Source organism: Cinclus cinclus, chromosome 3 (assembly GCF_963662255.1).
Source record: "Cinclus cinclus chromosome 3, bCinCin1.1, whole genome shotgun sequence".
NCBI classification, from domain to species: domain Eukaryota; kingdom Metazoa; phylum Chordata; class Aves; order Passeriformes; family Cinclidae; genus Cinclus; species Cinclus cinclus.
In genome coordinates this window covers 5,773,702-5,779,866 of record NC_085048.1, presented here as the reverse complement: position 1 = coordinate 5,779,866, position 6,165 = coordinate 5,773,702, and positions in this window count along the sequence as shown.

The window sequence follows — 6,165 nt, the reverse complement described above, 5'->3', positions numbered from 1 at the left end:
ACCAACCAAACAGGACAAAAAGCTGCAGTGTCTGGAAATCCTGTGTGGAAGCTGTGCCAGAACCAGTGGAGAAGCAGCTCCCTTGGGCCAGGTCACTGCTTCCTGCAGGGTGCTTTAAACCAAGGCCAAAATGGTGCCTCATGCTAAGAAATCACATTGGTAACAACAAACGCCCCCTGATACTGGTGTGCACAAAATCCAGGACAGTCTGAGCAGAGACCTCTGGATCATTTCCACATCCTGATAAACTGTGGTGACTTGTGTGCCACTGCCTGTGTGGACAGGTGAAAGTCTGGCCTGCTCTGCCTACAACCAGTGCCAACTTCTTGCAAATAAAATGAATTTGTAATGGAAAAATTGCAAGTCTTTGGGATCTTGTTCCACTGGAGCACCTAAAATTTATGCTTAGCTTCTTTTTGCTCCACAGGATTCAGAATGTGTCCTTACATGAATTTGCAATAAAAGTTTGACTGTGATGTTTGGCTTCCAATAAATAGTAATTGCAAGGAAAGCTGCTCCTCCTCATAAGACTGGTTGTCTAATATCTACAACACTTTGCTTTCCCTACCACAAGTTATAGAGTAAATTGCACAAATACAAGAATATTTAATCCTGAAAAGAATACCTAGTAAAAGTTGTTTGAGGAATCTGACTCTGGGGTCCCATCACTGCCTTGTTGTGGATGACAGCTCCAGGCACTCGCTGTACTTTCCAAGGTGGAAAAAAACAAGGGAGGTGGATTAGTAAAGCAATGTGGTGGTCAAATGATAGAGCTAAAAGGTGTCTTCTGCCTGGAAATAATCCAGAAGCTTCTAGGGGAGAGAGACTTTCTCATGGGACAGAGTTAAATGGGCATTAAAAGGTCATTGTGATACCCTGTGCAGGAGTGGACTAAGAGCATCTAAATTATTCCTCTTCAAGTGCTTGTCCAATCTGCTTTTAAATCCAGCAGTGCCAAATTTCCATGGGGGATCTGTCCTCTTACCTGGCTCTTCCTGCTGTTAGAAAGCTGTCCTACATATCAGTAGCAGGAGTCAGAGTAAGGTTTTATCCATGCCATTACTACAACAGTGTAAGAAGCCAAAGATTTTTAAGACCACAGAGAAATAAAATGTATTTCAAGTTACCTTTTTTATTTCTACCTTCTGTATGAAGTTTGGATGTTAAAGGGAAAGTAGTGGAGCATCCCTCAAAAAACATCTTAGAAAATGTAATTGTTCCTCCTCCAGATGTGGCAAAGGCCAGATCTAGTTGATAAATTCCAATGTCAAAATCAGTGAAACAATGGTAAGAGTTGTCTTAATGAGACAGGAAATCTGGTGTTAACAGGGAATGAGAAATAAAACTCAGAGAGTCTTCCTTTAATAATTATATACATATATCAAAGAAGTATATATATGGATGTATATATATGTATGGATATATGTATATATATGTATGGATATACAAATATATATATATATGTATATCAAAGAAGTGTTTCAGGGGAAAAAATGAGGAAATGAACACATTCCAGCCAAATATTTTTTATACTTTTGAAGAGATTATAAACATTTTCCCTGAAATAATGAATTTCCTGTGGAAATATGAAACTCCTGAAAACATTCTGAGTTAAAACTGTTGACCTCCTGTAAGTGAATCTTCTCTAGTAAGTGCAGTGAAAAGATCACCCATGGTATCAGCATCCACCTCCCAGAATAATCACAGCTTCTTTCATGTCTTCCCTCTAATGAGCCTCCCCAAAGGCCCCTCTCAAGTCAAGTATTTCAAGTGGTCATTGTCTTTTTCTGTGCCACTGAGTGTCACAGAACCCAGAAGTTTAGGTTTAGCACGTCCACCTCCTCAAAATAGCTGTCCGGGGACTAAAAGATAGTGCTGTGGCCATTGAAAGGCGGGCTAAAAATAATGACTTCCCCTCAAAAAGAAATTAATTTTGAGGCCCTTGCTCTGTGCTGGGCTTAGGCACTGTGCCAAGCAAAACTCGACTTAAGCACGTGTTTTGCCTTAAACAAATACTTAAAATGGATCTGCAGAATGAGAATGGATTTTGATTTAAGCACAGGCTTAAGTGCTTTGCTGAACCAGGGTCCAAAAGCCTCAGTCCCTAACCTGTTGTTTACAGTTAGTCTTGGCATTTGCATTGCAATTTAAAGGACATACAAAGGTTAGTGGAAATACTGAGGTGGCTTTGCTCATTTTAGGTGAACCTGGCACACATGAAAGGATTTTAGGAAACATTTATAGCCCAAACCAGTAGGCTTTGTTGGCAACAAGCATCTTTCCCAGTTATTTGGTACATTCTAAATGCATGGCTCATCACACTGCAAAAAATACTCCCTGTCCTCCATGTGGTAGAAGGGGAATTGGACACAGGGAAGGCATTCAAAAGATAGTGAGCACTTAATTGCAACAGCCAAGGAGAGGCTTTCATCATGTGGCCATTCTGGATGACAATGGACCTGCAACTGATTGGCACAGAATTATTTGGGTTTTTGACTTTGATCATAAAATTACCAGGAAAGGCTTAATGGAGTTATAAATATCTTGTTTCCATGAGAGTCCTGGGAGGATAATTATAGCACTGAAGTCTTTACAAAGACAGAGCATTTATAAAATGATATTATCTGAGGTCTCCAATGGATAATGCAGGGAATTCTGCACTCTATTCGAAGCTCTCCTATTGACTCACTGTGCTCTTTGGGTGAATCACTTCATCTCTGTTTCCTCACACTGGGGTAATAATGACAATTATCCACTGTACAGCTTAAAAAGTGTAAATGTTGCTCCCACTCATCAGGGCACTCCTGCCTGGTTATTGATAGCAATGGCTGGCTGGAAGGCTTTGGAAAAGCTATGTGTTTTCCTGATGTGTGCTACTGGCAAATTGTACTACTTGTAGAGTTACAGTCAAAACACTCTGGAAAAATATTTTAAATCTCTTAATTAACAGTTTTTAAGAGGTTGATGAAACAGCTGTACCCCACAGTCTTCAGAAATACTTTGTTTTAAATACAAAGCTTGGCATTTAAAGACTATGGACAAGTTTGCTGAGTGAAAAGACAACTTCCTTTCATAAAACAAACCCGTATGGAGGAGCATTATCTAGAAGGCTGAGTAGCAGCTGCCTGTGAGTAGGAACTACAGCTATACTCTTTAACATTCCCAGCTGCACTTTTATCTGACCTTTATTCTGAAGACCATCAATACTCAGAAAAGCATTAAGTGTGTCCTTCTGTTTGCTTGACACCAGAAGAAAATCAAATTATTTCCAGTATCATAACATGGCCCCTTGAATGTGATTCCCAGGTTAAAATGGATAAGCAGTGCAAGATACTTAAAAAGTTCTGCTCTTTAAATAATTCAATAGAGCTGAAGATATTGCCTTTGATGCTCTTCTGCCCAAATCTTAATATTATAATTTACTATTTTAAGCTTGTTTATGGAATTGGAATAATACGCAGATAAAAAAAGGATAATTACTAGGGCATTTTCAGGCATTAACGCTGAGGTTTGAAGTTCCTTTTTCTGAGAAAATAAACCAAGGAATGTTTTACTCTCTGAAAACTTGGCAACTGGTCTTTGCTTACCATGAAGTGAAATCAAGCACCACTTTGATCATTGTGATGAAACTGGCTTTTAACAAATTGTTCTTTCAAATAATAAAGAGGCCTGAATCAGCAGGAGATGGTTTTATTCTGTCCTTTGGGTATTAATCAATATATCCAGCTAAATTTTTCCAGCAGTCTCTGGCCTTGCAGCCTGGTTCAGAGGTTTTGTGCACATGCAGAGTTTGTACTTTCAGGCGTGTGGGTCTGTAGGAAATGAGTTCTCTACACACCCACAAGCCAGAACAAATCCAGCTGATTTGTTGCAATCACATCCGCCCTGAGCTGCCACACTCACAATGGGGAAGGAACATTCATCCCTCCACACAGACACATTCCAGCCTTGGCATCTTTGAACAGGGGTCAAAGGTGGAAGCTGGGCAAAGGAGCTGGAAGCTGGGGCTGTCCTCCCTGCTGGGTTCTGAGCTGTCACAGCCTGGGAAGGTGCCATGCCACTGGATGTCTTGGTGGACTGGCTGAACAGGACATTCACAGCACAGCAGGCTGCTCCCCAAGGTGGCCCTGGAGCAGCAAAAGGGCACAATCAGACTAGAGGCCCTGCTTCATCTTTCCTTTTTATGTTCCATGCACTGTTTCCCTCCTCCCTAGGAACTTCAATAATGCTCTTTTTCCCCTTCCCAACTCAGCTGTAAATCCAATTTACATTTTCCTTCAGGTTTTTAAGACATGCAGACTGCCAAATACCTAAAAAGCTTAATGTTGGAGTGCAACACTACAAGGGTAAGCCTGGCAGATCAGTGCCTCCGTAGGAGATAACTCCTGAATGGACTGGCTATCCCTTCTGGAGCTTTGTCACACTGCTGGGAGAGCAGGAGGAAGGGGCAGAGCCTTCCTCTTGCTGATATGGAAGGAGGACACTCCTTAAAGGCTGCTCTGCCACAGTGACTCAGTGCTGTGGAAGCTGTGACTGCCCAAAAATATCTGTGTCATCAAAACCATTTCCATTTTGCCACCCCCAGTGTTCCCCTTGCACAAGGGCTGGCAGGACAGGGGCACTGGCATCATCCTCTGTCAGTCACTGATGAGATCTCCAGAAAAATCATTGCTAAAATATATAAAAGCAATGGTACAAATACAAGCATACACAAAGATAAAGTGTTTAAGCAAACTATGTCTTTGTAGAAGTGTTGAAAAATTAAGTTTTCACTTCTAGGCACAATTCAGGTTCAAAAATACAGTCTCAATTGTTACTTACCTGCCTGAGCTGCTTATTTTCTATCAACTGGATGTGTATGTGTGATTGCTGTCTAATAACACAGCCTTCTGCTTCCCATGATACTCCAATTATTCCTTCAGTAATCACTTGAAAGTGTCAGAATAATGAATGAAAATTCCAGAGAAGAAAGAAAAAAGTAAGAAGTCTGAAGATTATGGATCACACTTAAGGAGACTGAAACATTCAAAATTTTTTTAGTGATCTCTTAATATAAACAAAGTTCCTTAAAATGACTTTTTGGAAAGCCTGCCTGTGTCAATCTCCATAATTAAGAATAAAGATTAATAAAAGGCAAAGAAATCTCATACAGTGGACTTCTCCAACAAACCTGTCTAGCCCTGCTTCAGAACTACGGCTCCTAAATTCTACTTCTCAACAATTAATAAACATTAATTACCACAATATTTTGCTTTAGAGGGGTAAATTGTGTCTTGCACTGAATTACACTCTGTAGCCTTCTAATCAGCACATACAAAAATTTGCTTTGTTTTCTTAGCTGTTTGCATTCTGAAGCAAATTAAATAATACATTCATGTGCTCAGTCTGTATTTAGATACCTAAATAAGCATCTTGATTTTTCAGAGAAACTGACAACTCTGAGAGTCACAAAGTGCTCCTGAAAACCAGGCCATTTATTTAGGTGTCTATATTTAGGTACATGAGTTTGAAGCGTTTGGCTTGAGGTCACAAAGCTATGGCTCATTGCATTTCTTTATTTCCATTTGGGTCACAATGGGCAAGTCACTTCTATTAATTCTCATCACAAATGTAAGAAATAGCAGGAGAGGTGGTAAGAATTACTTAATAAAAACTATCATGATGTTTAGCACTTCCTCAAAATACATGGAGTTTCATTCATGAAGAATTAAAACCTAAAACAAAAAAAAAAATAGAAACCAGTGCACCAGAAAGGTAAGACAATGTGTTTAGAGACTGAACTTATGTTGTGCTTAAACTGCACTCATTTCCTGGACTGGATTTTCTGACATCTTTGTCATCGTCTCTATAACCTCGTGACCATTTTGACAAGCCATATTTTTCAGCTTCCTGTAGTTTGACTGGGTAAATCCTAGAAACCAAGTGCTTCTACTTGTTAACATATAGCAGCAAACCATAGTTTATTCTTGAGGAATTTGGGGCTGGCATCATCAGTCATTCTCTTGAATTGTGGTTACACCTCCAAGATTGCTTTTGAATTTGCACAGTAGCTTGTACAGGCCTTGGCCTTAATGAACCAATTATGAAATAAACAGTCCAGGACTCTGCTGAGAGATCACTTGGAAAAGGAATAAGGAGTAAACCACAAAATTTTAAAGAAACAAG